Source organism: Protomyctophum parallelum (assembly GCF_964188405.1).
Source record: "Protomyctophum parallelum genome assembly, chromosome: 13".
NCBI lineage: Eukaryota > Metazoa > Chordata > Actinopteri > Myctophiformes > Myctophidae > Protomyctophum > Protomyctophum parallelum.
In genome coordinates, this window is record NC_139708.1 from 11,822,368 (window position 1) to 11,838,468 (window position 16,101).

Genomic DNA, 16,101 nt, shown 5'->3' on the forward strand with positions numbered 1-16,101 from the left:
GGATCTGTCCTAATATAATTCGGAGGAAACATGGCAGCGTCCGGATTATTATTTGTATCTTGTTTTGACAACGATTTGTACATGGAGTGTGTGTGTGTGTGTGTGTGTGTGTGTGTGTGTGTGTGTGTGTGTGTGTGTGTGTGTGTGTGTGTGTGTGTGTGTGTGTGTGTGTGTGTGTGTGTGCGCGTGCGTGTGCGTGTCATGCCGTGTGTGTCTGTGTGTGCGTGTGCATGTGCGTGTAATGGCGTGTAGACACTGGATTGTTGGTTCGATGATAGAGAGTAGACTACTGTCGGAGTGTGTTTGTGTGTGCACCCTGTATCAGGGTGTTTAGACTATGGGTTTAGCCGTTTATACAATGGGATCTAAGGTTGTTGTTGGCTGCAATTCTGTCCCATTCCATGGCTTTGGTTGCCTAGAGACAAGCCAGCCAGTACAGAAAGTGGGTGTGAAAGCAGCTGGTAAAAATCTACTTAGTCTAGCTGTGTCTCTTATGGGGGCTGTGGACACATTTTATTTTGATTTGATTAACACCCTGAACGCACAGGACGAAGTTCACTGCCCTTTCTATTAGTAACGCCCGACGCCCAAGTCGAAGTTTTATCCAAAGATTATTGATATGAAAACGGATCGCATCGCTCCACAGCCTTGGGAGCACCTGTTGCGCAATCCTCGATGTTGCACAACAGTGAGACGTCATCGAAAATGTTCCCCCCCTGTTTAGCGGACGACACCGAAAATCTTAAAACGTTAATAACTCGCGATATAAATCATCCCGTCTAATTATAAAAAAGCTGTGTTGGCTACATCTAGCTGCTACAGCCACATCCGGAACAACATCCGGTCCGTCGGTAAAAGTGCTCCATTGCTATAAATCGACTGGGCGCTATAATTTAATGGATTAAATAACCCCGGGCAATTAAGATGTTCAATGGCTCCCATTATAGCATCAGCATGTTAACTTTCCAGGACTAGAAAGTCTGCTGTTCCTATATCAGCTTGGATTCCCCATTGATGATGTCACTGGTAGGCGGGTTTCTGAACTGCCCAAATACCTCCTCTGAGACACAGAGTGAGTGGACAGAAATGGTAGGCTATGATAAGTTCCCCTACTGTATCTGAATAAAAGTCTGGCTTAATGCATGCCGTGCGCACTCGTCTCGGTGCAATAATCATGCTCCCGGTGCCACAGGGTGTTTCACTGCATTAAGATAAAAGCGCTAAAAGAGAAACGCTGTGGTTTGTTCTGCATCCCAAATGGAGGCTGCTACCGTGCTAAGTGAAGTAGCATGCTGTTACAAGGGAGTCCAGGGATGATGCTACCTAGCATGAGTGCTTCTCTGAGTGGGAACACTTCACACCGCAGGGCTCCGTGCCTGCCTGGCTGCCGAGTCACCACGCTACCCATTTGCCATGTCGTCTCTGTCGGCCGGAAACCTTGTATGTCCAAAGAAAAAGGCTTTACAGTTTTCCACTTTCATTAAAACATTAGGACATGTTTCCTTCTAAATCAGCAGTTCTCACACTCACTGTAAGCTTGTAAATCTGCTGTTTTTGAATAGCCAACGCTAAAATCTAAAATGACAATTCAAAAATTGCAAAAAATTGCAAATCTACAAGCTCAAAATGTGTCGCATGGCACTGTAGTAGGCTATGACAAAGTAGGGCATTGATTTACAGAAAAGGAACAGTTAGAATATGCAGATACAAGGTTTCTCCCCAACAGCAACGATAATGCTTTTTTGTTGATAATTTTGTTTAAAAGCTCTAAACGCATTGTGCCTTCATTTATCCAACTTGCTCATTATGTCGCTATTTGGATTTTTAGCAAGGTCATTATGGAAACTAACTTTGGTCGATTATATCTCCCTTTTAATAAAATCAAATGGTATTGTATTTTATAACATTGTTATCGTTGATTATTCGCCTTCACAATGAGGTATAGCTTGTAAGGATCAGGCATTCGTGAAATGAGCAAAACAGCTAAACGTGTGGGTAGTGCCCCCCAAAAATGTGCCAAGATGCCTTGCTTTGAGTTGCTTAGTGGATTGGATTATTGCACTCTTCCAGAGTAATAAGGATAAAACACATATTGGACAGTTTTACACTTACCAATTTTACACTCAGAAATGGAACTTATATCGTGTGGAAGATCGATACACAGCCGCAACATCTTGGTACCTCCTCTTCATGCTGGTAACCAACCTACCTAGCTACATTTTGCTGTGGGATGGAATCCCATTCCTCAACCAGGATTTGTTGCAAGTCAGCCAACGTGGTTATGTTTGTCATTCTAGCACGTCTGGAGCTCTCTGCTGAAACTGTTGCCCTCGCAACCCGACTCCGGATAAGCGGTTGATCCCACATGTGTTCAATTGGGTTGAGGTCTGGACTCATGCAGGCCATTCCACCCACTCCTCTCCCAAATTCTGGAGGTATTCTGTGATGATCCTGGCACATGATCGTTGTCATCTTCATAAAATGTACAAAGCGAAGACATGTTTGTGTTGTTTTTACCTTATTACAATGGGAGAGTGCTATCATCCAATCCACTAAGCAACAAAGCGAGGGTGAATACCAACCATTTGCCATTTTGCCACATAGTTTGGGTCCGATCCTTGCAAGCTATACCTCATTTTAAAGGTGACTAATCAACAACAAAACATATTATACAATAAATACGAAGAGATACATATATTTTACCAGCTATGGTGCACAATGAACATTGTTCCAGTGCCAAAGTCAGGCGACTTCACCAAGATGGATAACTACCGTGGCATCAGCCTGAGCCCACAAGTCTCCAAGACAGGATGATCCTCAACCATCTTAGACCCTCTATTGAGATAATCACAGAAGGTCTCTGCCCGGAACAAACAACAGGTTGTGCCGTTGTTTGGGAAGCGCTAACGGCGAAACGGCACGTAGGCCTGGTGAAATGTGTCACACCAGGCCAGACATTTTGGTCCTTAAGCCACGTCTTCAAGAGAGAGGTCTTAAAATGCAGAGAGAGGGCCTTTCATACAGTGCACGCTCTGACAAGTCAAAAAATAAATAAAAAATATAAAAATAAAAACTTATAAAACTGCAAGGGGAGGAAGAGGAAAATAAATTTCTTGTGATGTTTATGAGTCTCGGTGGCTGAGGGCACTGAGGCATTGCATAATGTCAGAGCAGAATGAGGAGGGGGGGGGGGGGGGGGTCGGGGTTGGTAAGGGGGACCTTGGCCCCCCGAACTTCCTTCTTGCACAAACGCGCTCCCCGCCCTGCGATAATGAGAATCCCACCTCGCCAAATCTTTCAATTCAAGGTCTGGGCGTAGATTGACTGTAATGCCTAAGTAATCAGCCTGTACTGACCCACCTTGTCCCCAGCCAGGATTTATAGCACCCAATTACTGATCTCCATTACCCGCTGTGCCGCGGCACGGAAATCAGACCGTCGAGCGCGGATGGAAGGTCCCGATGACCAAGTGAGGCTTCGCCACTGCCTCGCCCTCGCCTCCCCGGCCGGCCGCCCTTCTCTCATAACCTATTACTTGGCCAAGGACTGACAGGGACAACTTTTAATGTCCCCTTGAGGATTTGAATACGCCTTGGCTCCCCGCCTCCCCCTGGAGGTGATGTTGTGATAGATGATGGCTGAGAGTTGTGCAATAACCTCACTTCAACCCCCCCCACCCCCCAACTCCCAGTGGAAATGCATGTTGGTTTCACTTCCAGGAGGGCATGCGGTAAAAAAACGTTCTCAAAGTGTGCTGGACTGGAAATCTTATGCTGTTGTCGTCAACACTACCGTATGTCATGTTTTGCGATTACAGACTGCATATTATTTAAACCAATGGTTCTAAAACCTGTTTCATAGCAGGGACCTCCACATTCAAATGTGTTTTTGCCTGGACCCCCATTGGAAATTATTTGGTGCCATGGACCACCAAAAGAGAACATTTGTGTTAACATAATATTCTAATGTATTCAACATCGTACCACAATCTGACATACTGTAAGCAGCGGTGGGAATAAGTACTCACATTCTTTACTTCAGTAAAAGTAGAAATACTGCAATATAGAAATAAAAGTAGAATTCCGGAATTCAAAATGTACTTGTATTGGTATCAAAATGTACTTAAAATGACTCAATGTAGAAAGTACTCATTCAGCATATGGTATAGTTTGACCCATTTTTGAGTGGTGCAACCACTCCTACAACCAGCAATGTCCGTGTACCTGTGTGTGTACCTGTGTGTATGAGCATGAGTGGTGTGCGCATGCGTGAAATTGGAACGACACAAGTATGTGACTTATTAATACCAGTAGGGGGCGCCAGAAACAGAGAGGGGGGTATGCTGTGACTGCTGCCTGCTAGCGGCTGCCTGCCGCTAGAGAGAGAGAGAGAGAGAGAGAGAGAGAGAGAGAGAGAGAGAGAGAGAGAGGAGGGGGGAGAGAGGGGCGTTGCACCACTCGGTTCACACAGGTGTGATTTCTTTGCTTGTAGATCGGCTATTTTCAATACTTCTTAAATATAATATATAACCTTTTTTAAGTAATTTCGCTGACGTCAAATATGTTTTAATGTTCAGACCAAGCTGTAGTCGCCAGTGCAGAGACCACCCTCCCCTGCTGGCTTTTCACCCCTGAACACGGCCAATTCACCCTTTGTCAGCCTTCTGATTGGTCCCTGACTGACTAACCAGCAGGCTCGTTCTGACTTGTTCCGCCCTGGTTCTGCCTTGTTTGTTGAATTTGTAAAAACATAATTTATGGAAAAAACTAAAAACAAACGTGATATTATTTCAACGGTAGTGGATGTAGAGAGTGGATTTTTGTCCAACCACGAAACGGCAACCAATGGGTGCGAAGAGGGGCACAACCACGGGCAGGACTTGACAAAGGGTGAATTGTGTTCAACAGTGGTTCATAAACGTTTTTTTATTTCATTGTTTTATTATGTCAAGGACCTCCAAATTAATGTCGTTAGCCACGGACCTCCATCTGAAAATCACGTGTGCCCAGATTTGTGTTGTTAAAACGTATACAATTGCTTTAATAAGTAGACTCATGAGCTTTTAAAAAAGCTCATAAGTCACGGCTATTTTCTCTACTTGTTCTTTATTTCAGAGAATGTTCTTCTATTTTGGTTGATTGTTAGGCCGTTTCCGACATTCACGGCTACTTGAAACCACAGCTCTTCATCTAGATAACCACCACTTACAAAAGTAAGTGTGGTATGACAAAATAAAGTTTGAAATCTTTTGAAATCTAACCAGAAAACACTTGACGATCCACAATCCGGTCATTCACAGGGCAGTGACGGCTGCCAAAGCAGAGACCTTGTGGGTATTCAGGATAATATTCCACTATTCATTTTGATGTCTTAAAAGAATGTTTTCGCCAAACAATCTTATCTCCCAGGTGGCAAAGGGAAGCTGGCAAGCCATGTCACAGGCATATTGTTTCATATTTTGAAGTGCCATTGCTGTCACGGTAACTTCCATCAGCGGCCAACCAGACAACATTAATTATTGATTCGCAACACAGGTTAGACGCAGGAAGGCTGAACCAGTTGTGTCGTATGAAAGGTCTGTGAGATGGAAAAGTGGCATATTGTGACAAGTTGCATTACATAACGGTGAACGCCTCTGGATGTCGGCTGGTGGGTGATTGTGGAAATAGAAAAATGCCAGATTTAACATTTCACCAGTGGCTGGGAGAAGTACTCGGATTTCTATACCACCGCATAGAAATACTTGGTTAGTAAAAATGTATCCAATTCAAAATAGCCTAATTGCTTGAGTGGATGTACGAAAGCAAAGCTTTGGCATCAAAATGTACTTTGCAGTATTCATTATGTAGTTCTACAATCTACAATATTCAAGCTTATAACATGCCGTGGCGGGTGTTGAGGTTGTAGATCGTCTATTTTCGAAAAAAGGTGATGAATGAAACAGCTAGGGCTTCATTGGTTAATGCATGTTTTCTAACAATACTCTAAATCCGCAAAGTAACCAATAATTACAACTACAAATTTCAAGTCATGGTTGCGAGAAGACTCACAATAGGAGCTTGTGTTAGGCCATATCATGGTAATGACTGACACCTACAGTAGATGTACACTTTGTAACATCCTGTTTCTTTTACAATCTTATTTTTTGGTGTTATTTAGTTTTGACTTTTGTGTCTCTCATACTGTTTCAACTACTGTCTTAAACCCCGTGTATACTTAGTTGACTGGATACCCAAGGGTTTTGTTTTCGTAAGTAAGGGTAAACACATTTGATTCAAAATGTTTAAAAGGTAAAAAAATCTGCGCTGCCTAGGTACGATGAGTATAAACTAAAGTATTGAAAATGGAAATAATGAAGTTAAAGTACCTAAAAAGTTAAAGTACCTAAAATTGTAGGCGTATACTGTGGCCTACAGTAGACACACTGTGCTTGGGTAACTGTGCGAAACTGAAGAACTGAAAAAGCACATTGTTGCTGTCTGGTGGAAACCTTGTATGTCCGACAAGTTCCTTTCCCCTCCATCACTTACCAGCGGATGGCCAGGGGGAGGTAGTTTAAAGACCAGGATTACTGCATGTTTTTTATGAGGGTACCTACCCTAGGGGACACGGGGAGAACATGCAAACTCCACACAGAAAGTCCCTTTCGCCAACCCCGCCTCAGGTATGGGCACTGATGACGCAGAGGAGAGAGCATGCCCCCAGTGCCCAGAGCGTACCCAGTGGGAATCAAACCCAGGACCTTTTAGCTGTGAGGCGACAACACTAACGACTGTGCCACCGTGCCCCCTTGTGTTCCTTGTTTTAAAACTATTTAAAAATAGTGAAAATACAACTTCACAAGCCAAGTTGTAGATTGGCTATTTTCACTCCTTTTGTGTGACACTACGACATTGATCTGTGAGGAAACGAGGATACAAGGTTGCTGCATGACAGCGACAACATACTAAGAGTACATGGCTCACACAGAGAACATTGTGTATAGGCTGCAATACCTCCAAGGTTGACTAGTCTAGATACAGTATTGCGTAAACCCATGAGTCTTGCACTAACTGACATTGCGTGTCCTCATCATTGCTGCGCTTCTCTAGTGCCTTTTATCCAAAGACCTTTATGAAGTTATAGTTACCCCACACACACACGCGCGCACACACACACACACACACACACACACACACACACACACACACACACACACACACACACAGTGGAGGCAACCACTCTCATCCTAGATCAGTTAGGTTTCCATTGTATTGCTCAAGGACACTTTGACACTCTATAAAGCAGTTATTCCCAAACAGCTCAAGACCCAAAAGAGAAATTGCATGCTTGCCCGGGAGCAGATCTACTGTACAAGCTCAAAATGCATCGCTTTGCGTCACGTTCTAAGCTTGTCGATATTTTCACTACTTGGGAACATTTGAGCACTTAACCAGTGCTCTAAAAGGCTGCAACCACCTGAACAAGATCGTATTTACCGGCTTCCGAAGGGCTTGCCGACTCGAAGAATGTTTCAAAGAGGACAAGCACAGCCCGAGAATGACGTCATTGTGTAGATCGCCTAAAACCCAGCCGAACAAATACTAGATGTCAGATGTGGGAGAATGTAATGGGGCTTTAGGCTGTTGTCTAATACTCAAGGACCCTTTCACTCCATAGAAGCCAGGGGAGGGGCAGGGAGCATTTATCTGAACGAGAACGGACTGGACTGTCTGTGGTTTCAGTGATGGGTCAGTAATGAAGAGAGTGAACACCGATGTTCAGACTTATTTATTTCTATTTTATTTTATTCATAAAAAAAATATTTATACTCAACTATGTTTATTTTTGCTCACAAATTGTATTTTGTATTTTTTTTATTTAACCTTTATTTAACCAGTAATAACCACATTGAGACTGAAGTCTCTTTTACAAGTGTGAACTGGCCAAGACAAGAGGCAAAATAAGTGACACAGCTCTGCCAGTAACAAAAAATACACAACAAAAAAACAGGACAGACATACAATGCTCATAAATACAGTACCCACTACCGAAGAAGCTCAAAGGGAGAACAGGAACGCGACCAATAAGGGCTAATAAATCAAAACTAAGCAACGGAAATAGCTAGTAGACTAAAAAGCAAGCAGACATTTGCTATACGTCAAAGCAAGAGCAATGTATGGGAAGTGTGCCCATGGCAATCCTTTTAAAGCTCACTAGGGGAATCACAGCAGCCAGTTTGAGTCTGGGCTGTAGGTCATTCCAAGACCAGGGTCCGAAATAAGCAATGCTTTTTTCACCAGCCTCAGATTTTGTTGGGGGCACGACGTAGCGTAACCAAGCATTTGAGTACAGTGATGAGTCCTATAGGGGGAATTGGTTATGAACCTCAATGCAGCATGAAACAGGGGGTCAAGTTTGCTCAGAGTTGAGGAACTAGTTTGCTGTTTAGCAGTTCATGCTGCAAGGAGACAAAGTCAGAGGCCAAGTTTGACACTGCCACATCAAGTGAGGGGGCACAGGAATACAGAATTGTGTCATCTGCATACATATGATACCTACTATGCTTGGATTACAAATATCGTTCACATACAGCAGAAAAAGCAATTTACATATTTATTTTGCACACTTTTTTATTCGTGCATTTCAATTAAACAATTGCTAGTCAGTTTGAAGGGAACCAGTCACTCGGAAGATGTCTGAGGATGCTATTGCGGTCCCAGGAGAAAGGATGCATTTATGACAGCACCCATTATTGACAGAGGGAATTCCCCCTTCAAAGCAGCTTAGCAGGGAGTGGGAAAGGCCTGGGGGGCCACACTGTAACTAGAAGGATATACCGCTGGAGACCTCTCACAACACAAGATGCTTAGTGACAGAGTGACACACTTAGTGACACACCCTTACATTAACCCATTCAAGCCAGCAAAGCATCTGTGGCATTTTAGATTCGATAATAATAATATGAGATTTTGTCAGAAAACGTTTTAGAATTGGCCTGAGCTATCAATGGGTTAATGGAGTAGTACCCAAGAAAATGACTTATTTTCTAACAATTACACACCACATGAAGCCTCGAATTCATGCCATCATTTCATTCATTTGTTTTGTCGCATTCCTAAGCCAATATTTTGATAACCTCTGGGCAAAGATATGTGATTGGCTCACAGTCCCTCCATTTGAAACTATTTAGTTCCAGGGACCATCATAACAGATTAGAGTTTATTATAAATACATTTGTAAAATGTATACATTTTTTAAAATACAGTAGCATACCTACAAGCTCACAACGTGGAGCTTATAGATCGGCAATATTCAAATAGCTGAAGTACAGAGCTGAAGTGGTTAATGCATGTGTATGTTTCGCGACAATAATAAAAATCTACAATGTAACAAGTAACATGTTTCCAAAGATTGTAGTGGAGTAAAAGTACCATATTTGCCTCTGAGATGTCCTGGAGTGGAAGTAAAGTAAGTAAAAGTGTTGAAAATTGGAAATAGTCCAGTAAACTAAAAACTAAAATACCTCAAAAGTGTACTTGTAAGTACATTTTCAACACACGTCATTAGCCCAACCCACAGCTGGCATGCATTTGGGACATCAATTCCCGGTGACGCGACGCGTCATGTTGGATGATAGCGTAATGAATAATGAGTTGAATTTGGTGTACGTTTTGGGGTGTTTCGAGTTATAGTGTTTGTCCTTTACACAACTGATGCGAAGTGGAACCCATAAGTGACACATTTCATGACTGATGATGGTGGTGGTACAGCTTGGCGCTTTGGAAATTGCAAATGTTTAATTTCAGTACATGCGGGCCCGTGTCTCTATTGATTTAAAGTCTGCTCCATTTTTCTCTCAGAAAAGTTTTGACAGCTGAGAGACTTCTGAGGGGTGGTTAAGACACAAAAGCAATCACTATACATGCACTACTGGGGATTGGCATGAAAAATTGTCGATGAGCCAACATGGACAAAATGGACACGAGCATCGATAGATGGGAGCCGATGTCGACATCTGTTCTCGCAGGTCTTTTTTTTATGCATTCATCATAGAAACCCTTCTATGAGTCAAATTATGTGATGTGCATTTTGAGGGTGCAGTACTTAGTTCCAACACGTGTTTGGCTCCGACAGTCATTAGACCGACAACCTATCCCTATCTCTAACCGCAAGCATGGGAGCAGCGCATGTTCGAATGGTAGTCCAACCGTTGTTCCCGCATGTCGGACTAATGCTCCATTGGAATTACGTTCGGATCCCCATTTTTATCACATGGACCATACTGGAGATTTCTGTCGTAACTTATTTTATTGCCGGCTAGCAGTTAGCATTTATGAAGTTCCAGTGCCACCATACGTGTTCACTTTAAGAGTCGGAGTTTGCCTCCCACCCCCCACACACACTCACTACACACACTTTAGTATCATTGGCACAAGCACACACTGTTTACCTTTGTCAGAAGCTTTTACATGGCGGGAGCGTTGCGGTACAAAGGCACAAATTAAAGGGAGGCAGACTTTGGTTCGACATACCATTGGTCCGACTGGATTAAGGTTGGTGAGGGGTCCATTAAGACAACTGGATTAAGGTTGGTGAGGGGTCCGCTGCTCTGTGGTTGCGGTTAGGTTAGGTTAGGGTTCGAGGTAGGTTGTCGTTCGGACCAATGATATGTCGGACCAAACGCATGCACCCCAAATTAAATCCAAAATTTGGATGGCAGAAGATCCACCAAGGACAGCTCTCCTGGATTACGATATATGGACATTTGAAAATCCTCCTTGCACCTGCTTTACACAGTGATTCTATTTTAAATCCCATAGCTGGACCGGTGGGGCATTGCCATAGCAACCGGACCTACGTTAAAAGCTGCCGTGGGACTCAACCATTATAGTATAGACGGAGTATACATTAGGGTCCGTATATATACGGACCTAGCAAATAACGTCCCCTAGAGGCGGGTTCCGGACCCGGCACAAAGATAATTAAGCATGGCTTAAAAATCAAACGTTTGCCTCGATTATAATCAATTAGCAAACAAAACAGAGCATAGGCCTATGTGGTTAATCAGAGTGATAAATGTATAGTCAATTCCCGGCTCCTGGTCCCGACGGCCTTTGCCGTCGGGACGAGAAAAATATCATTTAAAAAAATCACACCCGTGTGAAGTGAGGGGCACTAAGTCTAACTCATGTTGATTAGGTGATGTAATGGCGATGTAAAACAAACGGTGCACAAACATTAAATGTCATTAACAATAAGAGACAATATGACGTAAATTTTCCCTTCATTATCAATGGCGGTTTTAAAACAAACCTGTATATAGGAGGGGCTAGCGCTCCTCAAAAATACAGGAGCGTATACCTGCCCTTTTTGTTCCATTCCTAAGCCAATAATCCTGCTGCTCTGACAAAACTCTTGTATAATGCTAATCAGCACAACTGATGATATTTCTAATGTGATTAATCCATTCTCAAATCTTCTATTAACGGATAGGCCTATTTCAACCAATTGATTGGTCAGAAGCAATTGGTTGAAATTGGAAGAGGGGCTTCTCTTTTTGGAGAACCCCCTCTGTGTACCACCAGAGGGGGGCTCAAGTACCACCAGTGGTACTAGTACCAGTGGTTGGGAACCTAGGGAGCCTCCCTAGGGCAGGTACCTATAGGTAGGTACCCTCACAAATAATCTTCAGTAATCCTGGTCTCTATACTGCCTCCCCCTGGTCAGCCGGGGATGGAGGGGACAGAAATGGTTGGAACAACGTGTTCCTTCCACACGCTATACATCCTACCGGGGAACCCCCCACCCCTGCCAGGTGATAAGAAGCCTCCTGCTCACTCCTCATGCATTGAAGGAAGCATGAGCTCAGTTCAGGGCTCTCCCCAGGTTGGCAGAGGGAGAGTAGTGGCCAGGATTATAGACAATTGGCATTGGGTGAAAAAAAGTTACAGAATTATTGTGGGATAAGTGCTGACATTTTAACCACTGAAATGGGATCATGTCAAAGGTCGTGTCTAAATGTCTCAATAGCACAGAGATCAAATACAATTATCCCAATTGTACCAATTATCCCAATTGTACCAGTAATATTGTTTCAACATACTCTCCCATACAGATTGCACAAAATAAAATGTTATTCACACACGCAAAATACATAATACAGCCTTGGCTTTCGTCCTTCCTGGTGTTCATAATTCATTTGTATACAAAGTATGTACTAGCCTGCGTTCATGTGAAAGGCTACTGTATTTGAATAAATGAAAACACAGCGATCATCTCGTTTGACTGCTTTGCCCTCACTGTCTTTGGGTCCACTTAACAATTCCACAACCGAGCGTGTGTTAAGTGTTCAAGTGCTTTCAGGAAATTGGTGGAGAGGCACATTATTCCACATGAAACCATCTTCAAGTGTGCCTAAGAGCCATTTGTAACTAAAGACATTCATCACAGAGCTCTGAGATAATAGCCGTTTAAAGGACGGCTTCAGACATTTTCAACCTATCTTCATAATATGCTTGGTCCTCACTAATGGTCATTACAATATGGTACCATTTTTGTCTACTGTGTCTGTGTCCCAGAGGAGGGCTGTGGACAGTTCCGATACACACCTACCAGTGACATCATCGATGGGGAATCCAAGCTAATGCAAACTGCAGGTGTTCTATTCCTGGAAAGTTTGCATGCTATATAATAGAAGGCTTTGTTCTTTACAATTTAGGCATTTTGCAGACGCTCTTGCATTAATAAGATAATTAACACCCCCATCGCCCAGGACGAAGTTCTTTGTCCTTTCTATTAGTAACGCCCGACGCCCAAGACGAAGTTTGATCCAAAAGACGACGTTTATTGATATGAAAACGGATCGCATCGCTCCGCAGCCTAGGAGCGCCTGTTGGACAATCCTCGATGTTGCGCAAGAGTGAGACGTCATCGAAAATCTCCCTCCCCTGTTTAGCCGACGCCACCTTTAGAGTGGCGTGGCTAATGTTATCACCATATTATAACGAGCATTAGCAAGGACCAATTAGGATCAATTAGGCCAATTAGGACCAATTAGGAGATTGAAAATGGGTGAAGTTGTATTTTAACTAGTGCTGTCAGGCGATTAATTTTTTTAATCGCGATTAATCGCATGATTTGTGTAGTTAATCGCGCGATTAATCGCAATTAATCGCAAAACCTTTTTTGCTCTAAATTCAATGATGAACTGAAAGAAAACACTGTATTGTAGAGATGCTCCGATCAGGTTTGACAACATTAAATGTTACTTTTTTTATTTACCTTTTTTCTACGGATGAAAAGACAAGTCCAATGTGCATTATTTTATGGCTTGCCCATTTTCTCTCTTTTGAATAATTCTGTGCAATTAGCACATTCAACACAAACAACTGTTTCCATAAAACAAACTAACAGACTACTTCTCTATAAGCAGAATCATGAATAGGCCTATTTAATTTATACAAAAGGAGAAGAGAGAGAGCAATGTGTTTGTGGCTCAAACTTTGTCTAACATTGTTTTAGAGCAGTGGTTCTCAAACATTTTCATGTCAAGAGCAAAGGACCCCCAATATTTTTTCAATCTACAAAGATAATCCCAAAATCGCTTATAAATTAAATTAAATTACTTACTAATCGCTTATTTGGCAACACTGGCCAGAAACGACCAGTGTTGCTTATTTTTGTCTTATTTTGTATAGACCTAGGTGGCTTGTTTCTGCCATAGAGTTATACTGGCAACACCTCTGGGCTGGCTTCTAGCTAGCTGGTGCGGTAGCAAGACCACTTGTCTCTCTGTGTGTACTGTCAGTCCCAGCTCCGTGACTGGCAGATGGGACTGTGGACAGTCTGGAATAGAACTTTCTGTTACAATTAAATCCATAGAAAAGTACCACACAACTGAAAAGTATCGAGACTGTGACCGCAAGTTAGAAACGTGTGTGGCTATAACGAGGCACAGCTGTTTACAATGCGATGCAAAATTAACAGCGGGGGTTTTGCTTTTGGACTCTATATGGATGAATTGCACAGGTTTCTCAAGCTTTTTTGGACTGTTGTACGACACGAGCAAAACCTTTGTGAAATGTAAATGGAAGGCTGTTACTCCACTTAAAACATCCTAACAAGGGGTCTGGGAAGGGAGTGCATTGCAGGAACCAGTATTCCTCAACATCCCGCCTGCCAATCGCTGTGCTTTTTTTTGTTGCGTTAATGCGATAAAGAAATTAGTGCCGTTAATAAGGTGTTGCGTTAATGCATTAATAACGCGTTAACTTTGACAGCATTAATTTTAACCCATCGATTCCATAGGCACCACTACCGATACAAGTACGACACTGTAATGAGGAATCCATTGGTAAAGCTGCTGCTATGACAGGTATATAATATAGGGTGAATGTTACCTTAAACATAGCTAACAGCAGCAGGCAAAGTTGTCCACATTTGCTATTTATTTTAAATAATTAGCTAGGATTGTTGTAATGAAAGTGGCACATTGTCATTCAACAATAAACTATGCAATAATTGATTATGTAACAATATCTTAACTGAATTGAAAAATCAATTTCAATTACAAGAATCTAAGTAAAATGTTAACATATCGTATTGTATGACATTGTATCATTTATCGTATAATTTAGTAATGCAAATAATCTGAATTGAATAGTTCGGGAATACCTTATTCCATTAAAAAAACTGCACTATCCACATGTTTCACACAGATTTAATTTCCTTGCTAAAAGTTACTGTAAAGAATTGAATCGTATCGTCATACTGTACATGAACCAATATTGTCCATGTATCGCTGTTAAAATGTATCTTTACACCACTACTAATTTGATGGATTTGTAAGCATAGTCTAAAAGCTGCAGTCTTTTTGTTCAACATGACGCACAGAAATATTATTTACCTACGATGTTACATGTTAATTATGATATTAATATCTCCGATTCCTGCCTCTGAAACAAAACCCAGAACAGTGATCAGGGGCAGAGAAAAAGAAGAGACAAAAGAGAGACGATATGGGCGCTCAAAGTTAAAAAGGAGGAATAGCCTTTATTTAAAGGCAACTGCCAGCATCTTTCGACCATAACTGGTCTTCATCAGGGTGAGTGATCAGGGGCACATGAAAGACGGATCATGCTACTTTACCTACTAAGTTCACACTGTTTATGCAGTGCAAGAAATACCACAAATCATGTTGGAAAGTCCAAGTAATGGCATTCGTCCGGCATTAATCCAGGGCTATGATATCTCTGTGACTGCGGCTTCAACATGAATCACCATGAATTCCCTCAAATCCATTAGCGTTCCATAACAACTAAATATAGAGAGCTGATCAATCAATGGAGGACACTTGGGGGAGTGCAACGGAGAGGGGGCGGGGCGCACAGAGCTATAGTGACGGCGGGTGTCTTGTTCCCGCCGAGCGCCGCTGTGCCCTTGTCCCCTCGCCATCCGTTAGTCTCAATGATATTCTCATGGATTTCTCCGTTATAACTGATAGGCTTTCAATGGACCTTGAATGGAACATTTAAGCCCTTTATATACTCAGTTGTGCGCCAGGTGTCGCGCCGCCAAAACGGCATGATCGACAAGCTCAAGTATTGTACAGACAGACAGACAGACAAGCAGCCGGCAGGCAGGCAGGCAGGCATACCGGCCGGCTGGCACATATACAGAGACTTGAATTATTTTGCTTACCAATTTGGGAAACCATTCGGTCAACATAAATAAATAATAACACTTTTGTGTTCAGCTCTTGTCCACTTCCTCCAATGTAATGTAGCAGGAATAAACACAGAAACACCCGCTTCTACTCCTGCTAGCGGGAACATGTCATGTTTATGGTAGTGGTGCCGACTGCAGAAACCAGCACTGTTTTTCTCCCTTTACTGTAGGTCTGTGTGTGTCGGTCAAACCAGCTAACTCCAACTTGTGTCATAAGAATGACAAGTCAGATGAAAAATAAATAACATTAATGGTATTAATTATATATTATTTTAGTGTCATGCTACTTTGGCCCATCCCATATGGGATTATATGACACATTTAACATAATAAAAATAAATAAATGTATTATCACAGTCATTCCTGTTCATATTGCATCTTGCCTTCTTACAT